Below are 15,362 nucleotides of genomic sequence, written 5' to 3'. Positions count from 1 at the left end.
AAGTGCAGTTAAACGTCGAAGCGATGATGATGAGTTTTTTTTTCAATTCTGAGGGCATTGTTCACCATAAATCCATAAGGCAAGAGAGTGAACAAGGAGTATTATCTTGAGTTAATGCAACGTCTTCGTTAGACTATTAGAAAAAAAAAAAAAAGGCTTGATGCTTCAAGGGCAAACCAAATGGATGCTTCATCATAATAATGCATCCGCGTACACATCATTACTAATCCATCAATTTTTGACAAAATACAAAACTACAGTAGTTCCACAGCCTGATTACTCACCTGATCTAGCACCCCACATTGAAATTGGCATACAAAGGTAAACATTTTGACTGACTGACTCGATAAAGAAAAAAACGCTGGTGGCAGTGGAGGAGAGTACTTTGACGGCAAAGCTGAATAGCTTCTTAGTTAGACAGGAAAATTTTATTTAGAAAGCTCAGGAATTTCCCAGACAAACCTCATATTATGGCATACCATGTAAACTGATCAACATAGTTAAGAAAATTTATGAAAAATATAAAATACAAATCATACACAATGGAGAACTTTCAGAAAATTTTGACATCTCATCTTCCTTTCCCTTTTTTACCTTGCAGTGTCGAGGGTTTATTAATCTTTGGACCTCAAACCCTTCACAGGATAAGGTGGTCAGCCCTATGCCCCCAGTGTATCCTATGTCCGTAGTGTTGAGTTCTCCAGGCCAGTTTGCCTGCTTTGTGGGACGAAAACCCCCCAGGATAAACTGGGAAAAAACCTACTGTCCACGCCCAAGACCAGCTAACTTGGCTATGGCTGAGGAATATCTGTCAGCTCCTCACGTCACCAATGGGAATCGAACCTAGGACACTTCTTCCCCAGGCATATGGTTGCAAAGTGCAATTAGCCACTAGGCTAACTGCATGGACTAATTGAGCTGACCCTGGAAGTAGTGCAACACCAGGGCAACTCGTAGCAGTAGTGAAGCAAGCTTCAAGCACTCTGCCGCTTTCCAAAAATCAGTTTACTATCTTGGGCACCGATGGGAACCGTATCAGATATTAAGCTGATAAGAACAGATACTACACTTTGATCTTAGCCAAGAAGCGATTTTGACATTAAAACATTAATTAGACAAGGCTGCATTCTCTTCCTAAGAATATCATTGCTGTAGATTGGGTTATGACAAATGCCATAAACATGACCTGTATTTTGCACATGATATATTATTCATTTTTCCAAATATACCACCTATTAGGAAACAGAAATCTGAAGAAACAGTTAAAAGTAAAAATCTTCAAGACAATGATTTGGAGTGTGGGGATGTATGGATGAGAGTCCTGGATGATCAATAAGGAGATGAGTGACTGATTGAATGGGTTTGAAATGTGGTGCTTGAGAAATATGAATCATATCAGCTAGACTGAAAGAGTCAGCAATGAAGAGATTCTTAAAAGATTCAAGATGAAAAGAGACTATATAGCTAGCATCCAAAGAAGAAAAATAGTGTTTGCAGGACATTTGATGAGGGGGGGGGTTCTTCTGGAGAGCTCCCCCAAAATAGTATTGTCGGAGATCGTGGAGAAAAGGAGAGGATCCCGACTGCAATGGAAAGACAACATCAAAGACTGGACAGGCAAGAGAGAGAGATAGAGAGGCATGGAAGCGAACTGTATGTACATCTGCTGCAACCCTCTTAAAAGGGGAGACCACAGGATTAGATTAGATTACATTAGATATGTTTATTGGCACCTACACAACACATGATGTAAAAAACAAAACTAAATGAAGAAGCTTTGAGTGTCAGATTAAGAATAAATAAAATGGAAAGAAAAATAACAAAAAAAAATAAATAAGACATACATTAGCGAACAAATTAATCCAAACACACATTTTAAAGAAAAATTTTAATTTTGCAGGAAAATAAGTAAAAAAAATTAAACTCTAACTTTACCTAATAATTTATATGTGCTCCTCTGTTCCTAATAAGCTCATTAATTCACTTAGGCATGGACTCCACCAATGTCTCTTTTTCACTATGGACAATAAATTTTCTATTGGGTTAATGTCAGGAGAGTTACCTGGTCACTGAAGCAATTAGATTGTGTTTTTGAGGAACTCTTTCACTTTTCTTTAAGTATGGCATGGAGCGAGATCCTCTTGGAAGATGAGATCTTTTTCTTTCTGGATCTGCATGACCACTCTTTTCTCCAATATTTTTATGTATTGGTCACTTTTCATCATGCATCAACAGGCACAAGTGATTTTGGACAGTCATGTGTAAAACAAACACTCTTTATCTACATAGCCTTCATGAATAGTTTCTATTTTTTTTTTTTTTTTCAATCTGTGGGCAGTCCTCCCTACTTCCAACAATCTTTGATGGACTGTCATGTCAGAAACATTAATCTAACTAGTGAACTAGTACTAAGTCTTTATTTAAGTCTACAGCAGACAATCTCAGATTCATTTTGCTTTTCCTAACTAGTAAACATTGGTATAAGTGTAATTTTCCTTTTGTCAGGAGAAAATGTACCCATCTCCCTAAACCTCTTTAAAATCACATTAACAGTACTGAAACCAACACTGCACTCATTGGCATGAGTCATGGATGTGTGCTGAGAAAGAGTACATATTTTTGAATGCTTTCTTGGAGATGTATCCATTTTATAGCTACACAAAATTAACAAAACATGCTGCACTTAACCAAAACAGTGAACTAAAACCAAGACTAAAAACCTGATGAAAATTCGCCTTGTTCAGATTAATTTGTTCGCTACTGTAGTATTGGATGGTCAAATTTTAGAAACAGTGGAAAAAATTTCTATTTTCACCCCCACGTCCCAAAGTATTCTCTGCCCACCTTTAATAATAATAATAATAATAATAAAATGGATTTTTCAAAAAGTTCACATACTCCTTGCCTCACCAATAATTCTCCCACATCTCTCTACTCCCACTTTTTCCAATCCCCCCCTTCCTTTCAATCATACCTCCTTTGACAGCAGATGAATGTAGATTGCCATACACCAGGATGCCGCTGAATAAAAAGCTAGCAATATCCTACAAGGTATGTCCAAATTTTTCCTCCTATATATTCTTCAATATATCTGTCCATAGAAAATATCAGTAATGCCCTAAAATTTGAGTAAAAAGCCAATGACATTATAAAACATGCACTCCTAACCAAAAATAGGCTAAATAGCCATAAAAATAATATTTACTTAGAGGAGTAACATGGGAATTTTCCCAGAAATAACACCTATTAGAAAATCATATTTTGAAGAATGCAAAAACTCTAATATAGTTATTTGAATACATACATTCAACTAAATAAATAACAGCTGCTTCTGTATGCTCACTTTCAAGTACATGATAGTGGCATATATAACACTGTGACCTCACATGTAAACTGCCGAATAGCTTTATTCCCATGTTTGTAACCATGGGAATAAAGCTTCGCCCAATTAGGGTGCTATGAAAGCAACAGTTGTGATGGAGAAAATTCAATGCACCAAACCAATTTTTTACATTACATATAATTAACTGTTTGACTGAAATTGCTAGCAACACACATTCCAAAATATTCAATGAGTGAAGTATTACTTTATTGCAATTTCATCATCATCATCAAATTCCTGCCATGTACCCTCAAGGGGTGTACAGGACATGATAGTACCACATGAAAAAATTACATCATTACTAACTTCCTATCTACAATTTTCATCCAAATAAGTCTGTTACTTGTCAAGACTTCAACATTATCAGATCTTATATCTCTATCGTCTAAGGCGCTTTGTACCGTATCAATCCACCTATATCTTGGTCTGTCTCCGGGTCGTTTTCCTGTCAACCTGGCAGAGAACACTTGTTTTGCTAATCTTTCATCTCCCATTCTATTTAAGTGACCATACCACCTGAGATTAGCTCTGCTAACGCATTCCTGGATGCTGACAATGTCAAGTTCTTTCCTAATATCCTCGTTTTTAATATGATATTGCCATCTGTTCATGCCTCTAATCTTTCTCAGGATTCTCATATCTGCAGTCTCTAGTCTTTGGTCAAGTGTTTTACTTCTGAACCAGCTCTCAGATCCATAAGTTAAAACTGGTTTGAACACTGTCTTGTATACAGCTAATTTAGTGTTCTGACTCATTTCTCTTAGTCCATATGAATTTATTCAATTGACTTCCTACCATACCAGCTTTGTAAATTCTGTTGTCTATTTCCATATTTAATTTACCATCTTCAGTAAAAATCGTACCTAAGTAGCTGAAATGCTTAACTTGTTCCGCATTCACAACACAGCTGACATTTTCAATGATTCTGCCTATTTTCATTGTCTTTGTCTTTTTATTGCTGACCTTCATACCATATCTATTACAACAGTTATTCAATTTAGTCAGAGAATCTTGCAGACTTGTAGCAGATTTATTTAGAAGTATAACATCATCCGCATAAAGCAAAGAGCTGACATTAATATCTCCAATTTTGATATCATCTTTAATACCACTTTGCTTCATAATGTGATCCATATAGATAATGAATAACAGAGGGGATAATGTACATCCTTGTCTTCTCATAATTTAACATTAAACCATCTTCCTGTACTTCCTTCAATTCTAACTGCTGACTTACAACTTAAATAAAGACTAAGTATTGCTTGATATAATGCCCCATTGACACCATATAACTGTAGTGTATTGAATAGCATCTCTCTTGGTAGCTTGTCATATGCCTTTTCCAAATCGACAAAACTCAAATAGAGATGTTTGTTATATTCCCATGATTTCTCCACTATTTGTCGTAAAGTGAAGATCTGATCCTGACAGCCTCTATTTGGATGGAATCAAGCTTGTTCTTCACCCAGCATTTCTTCCACAATTCTTCTCAATCGTTTCTCAAGTATACTTTCATAGATCTTGCCAGGAAAACTTAGTAGGGAAATACCTCTGTAATTCTCACATTCAGTTTTATTTCCCATTTTATATATGGGTTCTATGAGAGCTCTACTCCAATCATCGGGAATTCGTCCCTCTGTCCAGGCTTTCTGAACTATGCAGTGCACCCACTTAAGACTTTTATACCACCATACTTCAGCATTTCTGGTCGAATATCATCTAATCCTGCTGCCTTTCCACATTTTAAGCCTTTGGTGGCTTTTTCTACTTCAAGTATGGATATGTATTCCTGACTGCATGCCTGGTCAGTGTTTTTTATCACTGTGCTGTCATCACTGCTTGTTTCATTTAGCAGTTTTTCAAAGTAATTACTCCATACTTCAAGGATATCTTTTTCTTCCGTTTTCATGTCACCTTAATCATCTCTAACTCCTTTTACAGCACTCTTTTTTCCATTCCTAAGCTTCTTCAACAACCTCCAGAATATTTTGCCACCTTCTTGATATTAACTTTCTATATTCTTGGCAAAGTCCTCCCATGACTTTTATTTAGTTAGTTTTACACAGCGTTTAGCATTCTTACATTTGTCTCTGTATTCTCTAAGAGCACAAGCTGTCCTATTTTCCAGGAACTTGTGATATGCTTTCTTCTGTTCCTTCACTGCCTCTTTAACTTCCTGTGTCCTCCATGGAGTTCTAATTTTTCTATCCTTGCAGACAACTTCACTACATGCCTCTCTAGCTGAATCACAATCAGGGCTTTCTTCAAGGCTTGCCACTGAATCTCCAAGGTTTGATTCCTGTTCTCAAACTCTTTCATTTTTTCTTCAATAATCTTTGTGTATTTTAGTCTACAGTTCACATCTGAGAGCTGTTCAACTTTTATTCGCTTTAAAACTTTCTGAAATGTTATTTTTTTCAATATGAAATTCAATTTTATCCTGCTCAAGACTAAATAGTGATCACTTCCAATTTCAAATCCTCTGTACACTCTGGTGTCCTACACCAGGGAGAAAGCATCACTATCCACAATAACATAGTCAATGAGACTTTTCTTATTTCTTGCCTCTTCCTTCCATGTGAATTTGTGCACATTTTTATGTTGGAACATGGGGTTAGTAATAACCAATCCATGTCCTGAGCAGAAATCCAACAGATATTTGCCATTATTATTAGCTTTGCTCTTTTCTCCAAATTTTCCCAAAATATTTTTGTATGTCTCACAATCATTTCCTACTCTGCTATTTAGATCCCCAACAAGGACAAACTTTTCCTTTTTCATTGTGTCAGTTGCTTTTTCTAAAGCCTGAAAAAATTCCTCCACTTCTACCTTAGTAGAACCTTCTGTGGGACCATAGGCACAAATAAGTCTCATTCTCCAGTTCCCTATTCTCATATTTGCCCACATTACTCTACTTGAGACTGCCTGCCATTCAAGAAGATTAGCCTCGTATTTTGTGTTGAATACTATGGCTACTCCTTCTTTTCCTCGATTGTCATTGCCTGAATATAACATTTTGTATTTATTGCTCAGAAAGATCTCACCAGTTTTTGTCTTTTTTGTTTCAGTCACCCCTATTATGTCGATCTGGTACTTATCTAATTCCTCAGCTAGCTCCATTTCTTTGCCATTCAGGCTTCTTATGTTGATAGTACTGATCCTTAACTCTGGTGATGTTGAGTTGGGGTGTGTTTTCAGATTTGTTCCAGTAGCTGACTTTTCGCTGTTCGCCCTGGTTTCTTGGCGAAAACAACGGGGGCCTTGTTTAACCGGGCGACGCCCCAGCTGGCATGAAATTTTGTCATGTTGTACCATCATTTTTTATTTTGGTTTAACCAATAAGAATACAATTTGGTCGGCTAAGTCCCAAATTGCCAGCCCATCCTCGTTTGTTCATTATCCAAGTAGATACCCAACAGGGTGCACCACGAGAAGGTGAGGATTGGACATTAGGTCAGAAGCCATAGTCGGTTCTCTGTATTCCTTTAAAGGCTATGTGGAGGTCTCCTCTCAGTTATACAGCTTTGATCCTTAAGCACCCCTTGCAATTTCATATCTCCTAAAAATGAATAATTCTGTACACTGTATACATTCATAGACTTGCTATTTTAATTACTACAAAAAAAAAACCAAGCTACATCCCAAAACTGACTTGACTTTTCAAAATATCATTGGTCAATGGAATGGACAAGGTTTTCTTCTAGAAGTCTGAATGTGATGAAGTAAATTGCAATTAATACTGGCACAGGTCCTATGGCAGTGATGGCGAACCTTTTTACCCAGTTGTGTCAAACTTTTTTTTTTTTTTAAAATATTGATGTTGTTGATGTGCCACTTGCATACATGCATTATAAATGTAACTACATAAGCATAGATGGTGACTTATACATATCATATTAGGCTATTTATTTAATAGGACATTGATATAAAATCTATGAATTCATATTATACAATTAATTTAATAAACTGAAATTACAAACTTACATTACATTTAATGACTTTTCTGTTGCTGACTACTGGTAAAAAGTTCTTTCAACGAACAAACCTACCTTCACCTTAACCGAGAGCGATCTTACACATTTTATCACAGTTTTTTCATCAGAATACCAATATTTTTCAACATCCACGGTGTGTCACCTAAAACCCTCAAGTGTGTCAGTGCTGACACATGTGTCATAGGTTCGCCATCACTGTCCTAGGGGATCATCATTTGCCATTGATGCTTTTCTATAGTCTTTTATTTTGCAAACTGATCTTAATTACGTCTGCAAACTAGAATTCAGAGTACTTGTTTTTAAATTTAAACAAATTAATTAAACTACTGCATGGGAAATTTTCCTATGCAGATATGTCCATTACTGAATTTAAAAGGATAATCATTTTTAATGCCATCAGTTTTTCTTTTCTTTTTTTTTTTCCAATATAAAACTAACGAAATTTACATTTCAGTTGCAGATTTTGTGACAGTGATGTTTATCTTCCAATGCAACAAGAGCTGAAAATGTTTTGTGAGATGTGCCTGTTTTCTTGGTGGAACAGGAACTGAGGAACCTTAAACAGATTTGGAGTTATAAAAGCAGATCACTCTGAATCCACAAAAGACTTCACAGTTCCAGAAGCATTAATTGCTTCTTAAGCACCTCTTCATATACATGAAATGAGGATATAAACTATAGGGGTTCAGGAATTCTTGGTGACTAAAGATATTCTGTTTCTGCAAAATTAACAGAAATTTCCAATTAGTCTTCAGCTTTTCACAACTTGGAGTTTTGTCATCTATTTCTTCATTAGTGGCAATTACTAATCCATCAGTTGATGGATTAGGAATTGCCACTGCAGTCAGCTACTCAGTTTGAGCAGTAGGAGCATTGTCATTAAGCAATATTTCAGTATCAATTGAGTTTTCAATAATGCTACATTGCAATCCCCCCCCCATCAAGCATTTTATCCTCTTAATGCAGTCTACTTCTTGTTTTCATTTGCTCTTTATCAAAGCCTTCAAATTCTTACAAATCTAACATGAAATTTCTGGAAATGCATGAAATGTTTTTTTGTTTCTCCATAGTATGCCCAATGGAAAAACAGACCTTGCATGCAAATACCTTCAATGTGTTCCACTGCACAGGGTTTATCAGGATCTTTGTCACCATTGAAAGACAGCATAATGCAGCATGCGTGTGCAACATCAGTCCCAAACAGCTGCATTCTGCCACTAAACACACTGTGCAAAGGATGCAGTTTGTGGCATACTGGGAAGGGCAGCACACTGAACAGTACAGCCATGAATGCATAATGGAAGTGAATAAAAATGCATTATTTATGCTTGTGTTGCTTTTCTCCTTCTTACACACACAGAAAAATTACTACATCTATATTTGGTACATCATATAGCATCCCTTTGTGGTGAATTTTGGAACTACCTTTGTCTCTCTCTCTCTCATATACTGCTTCCGCATGACACACAATGTATTCCTGCAAATCTTTGGAGCATTTGGATCACTTGGTGGTGCTCCACAAGGACTTGGATACTTTAATTTTGATCAGCTTGTATGTGGATGAATTTGGCTATCTTATAGCTGATGAGTGCTTCAGTCCTGAGTCAAGGGTCTAATGCTGATGAAACTGCATTATATTGGTGATGCACACTGCAAAGAACATTAACAACACAGGATGAAGGTATAAAATTCAGACAATCACAGGATAGAGTTACTATCCTAGAGTACTCAAATGCAGCTGGCAGGCAGGCACACATGTATGCTGTTGGCGATAGGAAAAAACTAAATTTTTTCCTATCGCCAACAGCATAAATTTATCCCAAGATACCACGCAAATAGAAATTGCTGGATTACCAATGAGATTATGTTAGAATGGCTTGAAAAACCTAAAGCCCCAGCACATTACACATCTATACTTAACGGAAGATAGCAAAAATCTTCTCATTCTTGACAAACATTTTCATGAAACGTTTAGCCCTCAGAATTTCACATGTATACTAAAAACATTTATACTGTGTATTTACCACAGAACTGTACATTCCTTACCAACTGCCAAGCTAAGGAATATTATGCTCTGTGAAGGGACAAGTATCACTCACTTTTCATGAAACATTTGTTAGATGTAAATGCTGGCCAGCCTGTAGAGATATTTAAGAATTTAATGAAAGAAGTGCTTTGGTTCCTTGCTAGTGATCAGAAGAGGGTACAAGCATCAATACCAAAAAAATGCTGGCGTAAGTTATGGTTTGTCTTGATGTTTGATAATTCTCCTGATGAAAATGTTACCAATGATTTTACAGGATTTAATGCACCAAAGAAAAGGAGAAATAATTTGTTGAGTTGCTTGAATATGCAAAAAAGTATTATGGAACTCATTTCCAAGGGTATGCTTGGAAATGAGTCTTCTGCATAATACAGAAAATCTGGTTGAGCAGATGAACACTGACAATACACACCTGTTGTTCATTACCATACTAGCATCAAAATTATAGACATTGTTTTGAATCTGAATAAAAAAAATGATGTTTTTATTCAGATTCAAATCTGAATAAGTTTCTAGGTCCATGGTGCTTTAGAGAATAGGAGAATTATAATTGATTAGTGGGTCAGGGGTGTACTGATGAATTATTATTATGTGACCTTGGTTGATCTGGTAAAATGGCTAATCTGGCAAGGCTCTGAAATACTCTGGTATCAGAGGACTGTTTCGTTTGGTTTAGTAAAATGTCATGTGGAATTTTTTGGGTCACTTCAGTGAAATGATGTTCATGCATTTTATTATTGGTGTGTGCGTGCTTGTTTGTTTAAGGTCTGTAGAGCCAATATACACAGTCAGATTTGCTTTTGAGGACCACACAGACCTGAGGAGTTAGTTTTTAGGTGCATGCATTTCTAGAATTGGCTCTTTTTTTTTGACATCACTAACTTTAAATGGTCAGGTTGGTTAGCTTTCGAGGGACTCATGCCTAAGGAGTTTGCTTCTAGGTTCATGCATTACTACTATGTGTGTGACTGATATGGTATCTCATTTCTGTTCATTGGTCTTGAAAAAGAGCCTGACCATTTAAAGTGAACATAAAATAAAAAAAAATAAACTATCATCACCATCATCATCAAATTCCTGCCATGTACCCTTAAGGGGTGTAGTGGATATGATAGTACCACATGAAAAAATTACATCATTACTAACTTCTTATCTACAATTTTCCTCCAAATCAGTCTGTTACTTGTCAAGACTCCAACATTATCAGATCTTATATTTCTATCGTCTAAGGCACTTTGTACCGTATCAATCCACCTATATCTTGGTATTTTTCCTGCCAACCTGGCAGAGAACACTTGTTTTGCTAATCTTTCCTCACCCATTCTGTTTAAGTGACCATACCACCTGAGATTAGCTCTGTTAACGCATTCCTGGATGCTGACAATGTGAAGTTCTTTCCTAATATCCGCATTTTTAATATATTGCCATTGATGCCATCTGATCACTCCTATAATCTTTCTCGGGACTCTCATATCAGTGGTCTCTAGTCTTTGGTCAAGTGTTTTACTTCTGACCCAGCTCTCAGATCCATAAGTTAAAACTGGTTTGAACACTGTCTTGTATACAGCTAATTTAGTGTTCCGACTAATTTCTCTCTTATTCCATATGAATTTATTCAATTGACTTCCTACCATACCAGCTTTGTTGATTCTGTTGTCTATTTCTATATTTAATTTACCATCTTCACTAAAAAATCGTGCCTAAGTAGCTGAAATGTTTTACTTGTTTCACAGGTTCTCCATTCACAACACAGTTGATATTTTCAATGATTCTGCCTATTTTCATTGTCTTTTCTTTTTATTGCTGACCTTCATAATATATCTATTACAACAGCTATTCAATTTAGTCAGAGAATCTTGCAGACTTCTAGCGGATTTATTTAGAAGTATAACATCGTCCGCATAAAGCAAACAGCTGACATTAACTTCTCCAATTTTGATATCATCTTTAATACCACTTTCCTTCATAATGTGATCCATATAGATAATGAATAACAGAGGGGATAATGTACATCCTTGTCTCACACCAGATTTAACATTAAACCATCTTACAACACAAATAAAGACCAAGTATTGCTTGATATAATGCCCCATTGACACCACATAACTGTAGCGTATTGAATAGCTTCTCTCTCTTGGCTCCTTGTCATATGCCTTTTCCAAATCGACAAAACTTAAATACAGATGTTTGTTATATTCCCGTGATTTCTCCACTATTTGTCGTAAAGAGAAGATCTGATCCTGACAACCTCTATTTGACCTGAATCCAGCTTGTTCTTCACCAAGCTTTTCTTCCACAATTCTTCTCAACCGTTTCTCAAGTAACTTGCATATATCTTACCAGGAACACTCAGTAGAGTTATACCTCTGTAATTCTCACATTCAGTTTTATTTCCTTTTTTAATATAGATACTATGACAGCTCTACTCCAATCATTGGGAATTTGTCCCTCTGTCCAGGAATGCTGAATCAATCAGGGCTTTCTTCAAGGCTTGCCAAGGTTTGGTTCATGTTCTCAAACTCTTTCATTTTTTCTTCAATAATCTTTGTGTATTTTAGTCTACAGTTCACATCTGAGAGCTGCTCAACTCTTATTCGCTTTAAAACTTTCTTATGTGTTATTCTTTTCAATATGAAATTCAATTTTATCCTGCTCAAGACTAAATAGTGATCACTTCCAATTTCAAAATCCTCTGTATACAACTCTGGTGTCCTGCACCAGGGAGAAAACATCACTATCAACAATAACGTAGTCAATTAGACTTTTCTTAAAAATAAACTAAACCGACTAAAAAAAAACAAAAAAAAACTATAAAAGCCAAACTTGACCATTTAAAGTAAACAAAAGCACACACAAAAAAAGCCAATAACAGCACAAGTGAACATCACATTACACTAAAAGCACCAAAAAAATTCAACAATGCATTTTACTAAATTAAACAAAAAAGGAAATATGAAGTATACTGGTAATATGAAGACAGATTGAGGGAATGCAGTCTGCAAAGCCTTATGAATAGGAAGAAGAGAAAGGGAATATGGCTGAAAACTTTAAGTTGATTAAGGATTGTTTCCAGACTAAAGTGGAAAAAATTTTTCACAAAATGGGAGAAGGGGGTAAAACAAGAGGATATCCCTGCAAGCTGTATAAGGAGGGTGTGAGCAGGGACATAAGGAGCAGGTTCTTTGCATGGAGACTGGTGGGTAGGTGAAATGCATTATTTGACATTATGGTGAATGCAGATATATTGAATGGATTTAAAGCATGGTTTGATGGGCTTTGTGTGCAACAGTGCGTACCATAATAATTCTCTTGATTCCATGGAGGTTAGTGGTGTTAATAACAAATAAAATAAAATAAATGAAACAATCCTCTTCTGGTCCCAGAATATTGGAGTATAATGTTGGAACGTACATCCTAGTTCCGAATCCGCCATTTTGTTGTAACGTACTCTTATTAATAAAATCTATTAATTGCCAATTGATCACTAATACAAATATAGAGAAATTTATATTTATACTGCACCACCCTATATTTAGAATAGTCTATATAAAATAGTAGAATCAACTTTCAATTAAATTAACAGTCTCCTTACTCATTCAGGCCAAATTCAATATTTTTCATTTGAGGCTCCCGCTAGATTCGAATTATTTATGAACGGTGCAATAAAAAAGAATCAGGCAAACACAGTATTGAAATTAATAAAACAAAACATTTAATATAAGGTTATATGATAAATACATGAATTCCACTTCTAAAATGAGACATTACAATTAAGTTAGTACATTGGGTCAAATCATTCATATTAGTTCAGTCTTCAAAATCTTCACATACAAGTTTCACAGTTCTCTCAATTACAAGATTCCTTACTCAGATTAATACAACAGAATTTCTTTTTTAATAAGTATGCTCATATTTCTCAGTTATACTCCACACTTAACTCTCAGCTGGCACTTATCATATCATTAAACATGGCAGATATTATTTCAAGGCAAATTATTTCTAACTTCGGCGATATGCCACAGTAAATGTTAGAATGAGCAAATGGAACTATCACTCAAGTCTTCATACACAGAAACAAATAAAATATGACTGTCCTTACCGGAATTAATCTTCAGCACGTCAGATTTGATGTGAGTACATCTTCAAATTATATTTATTACACTTATGGAACACATATAAAAAGAATTCTTCAAGGTCATAACTAGACTATTATTTGTCCCGCTCCACAATTCTCGACGGCAACTATAGGGCAGATTGATATCCTTGTTTACTACTTCACAACAAATTAAGCTCCGTACAATTCTTCCTAAAAGCAATATAGAAATGAGTAGTAATTCTAGGCTAACTGGATCTATTCTGAATCCTTCATTAACCTTTCAGTCCTTCAATTATCCAATTATGGCACCTAATTCTTATTAATGCCACTGCTGACTTTACTTTCAGCTATCTATAAGTTTTCACTTCGTCTTAGCACACTTTTAAATACTACTCTCTTGAATTCCTGCCCTTCAGTCCTTTTTATTTACTTTCACCCCCTTGCTTATATCCTTCCTTTTTTTATCCGCTTCAAAAACTCTCCCCTTCTATATTCTTATATTACTACACACATATTTTTCTTCCTTTCTCGTTATCGAAGCTCACGGTCTACCCACGTGCGTTCCATTTTATTTCTCTCTCCATGGCAACGAACAAAACGTAAACATTAGCGTTAATGTTACATAAGGTTATGCTTATACATTGAGTAATGAAAAATATAAATAAAATATTACAGTTACTTAATTTTCTCTTTCATTTCATTTACAATTAATAATAATAAAATATATGTTTCAGTATACATATAGGGTACATTAAATTATATACATATAATTTTTCATAATATTATTGAAGGAATAAAGTAATTAAGATAAATGATATTTATCACTGGGCTCTTCCAATAGTAAAATATACATTAAAATTATTTAATCAATTAATAGCTGATGAAATTCAGGAATAATACATGAAAAATAATTCTTAAACAAGGGATTAACAAATAAATTTTAAACAAGTCATGCTCTGATCACTAATCTTAATATTTACCCATAATGCAAAGCACATCTCCTGGAGGAGATGTATGATGCTTTGCATTAAAGGCAAGGGGGCCACTACGCAGACCGGTTTCGACCTTTATTGAGGTCTCATCAGTGGGAGCCAGGCTAGAAATACCAAGATTTTAGTAATACAGAACTTATAAGTATTTTACCAGAACAAGTTACCATAAGGTGTTTTAACCTTATTAAATAAAAATCTCAGGAGGAGATATAAATGTTGAAAGTATTTTACCTTGGGTATAATAAATGTTAAAGATACCAAGCTATTTTAAACCTGGTTTTACTCCATTTCCCAAGTAAGCAAACAGACAAACAAGTCAAGTTGTTCTGGTAAAATACTTATAAGCTCTGTATTACTAAAATCTTGGTATTTCTAACCTGGCTCCCACTGATGAGACCTCAATAAAGGTCGAAATCGGTCTGGGTAGTGGCCCCCTTGTCTTTAATACAAAGCATCATACATCTCCTCCAGGAGATGTGCTTTGCATTATGGGTAAATATTAAGATTAGTGATCAGAGCTTATTCTACTTTTACCATGAGTTGCCTTGGTCTTGCACTATGTGCAGGGTCAGCTAGACTTGCAACACTTGCAGGTGCAAACTTAACTTGAATTGTTTGTCTGTTTGCTTACTTGGGAAATGGAGTAAAACCAGGTTTAAAATAGCTTGGTATCTTTAACATCATTATATAACATTGATGAGTTAAAAAAAATATTTCATTATAATTATTTTACAGAAATTACAAGTCTTTTTAACTGATTTTTTTTTTTTAATTTACCCCTTGTTCTACTTAAATAAACAAAAAACAGCAAGACATTTGTGATTTTTTTGTCAATTTTAGAGAGGAAACATGC

The 15,362-nt window shown here is 35.3% G+C and overlaps 1 protein-coding gene and 1 non-coding gene across 2 annotated transcripts in view; both read right to left on the bottom strand.

The window, feature by feature from the left end:
• The window catches only part of LOC150100075 (ubiquitin-conjugating enzyme E2 J2-like), a 132,180-nt gene that overhangs the window by 68,807 nt on the left and 48,011 nt on the right, over positions 1-15,362 (bottom strand). The gene's annotated exons all lie outside the window — the stretch shown is intronic.
• On the bottom strand, positions 909-1,092 carry LOC150100076 (U2 spliceosomal RNA). Its single transcript, XR_016549321.1, has one exon. It is a non-coding gene; the product is annotated as a U2 spliceosomal RNA (small nuclear RNA).

The sequence above is a fragment of the Typopeltis vanoorti genome, chromosome 13 (assembly GCF_054136105.1).
Source record: "Typopeltis vanoorti isolate ZY-2024b chromosome 13, IOZ_Tvanoo_1.0, whole genome shotgun sequence".
NCBI lineage: Eukaryota > Metazoa > Arthropoda > Arachnida > Uropygi > Thelyphonidae > Typopeltis > Typopeltis vanoorti.
Note: the sequence above shows the minus strand (reverse complement) of the source record. Positions and strands in the feature narration are given on the sequence as shown.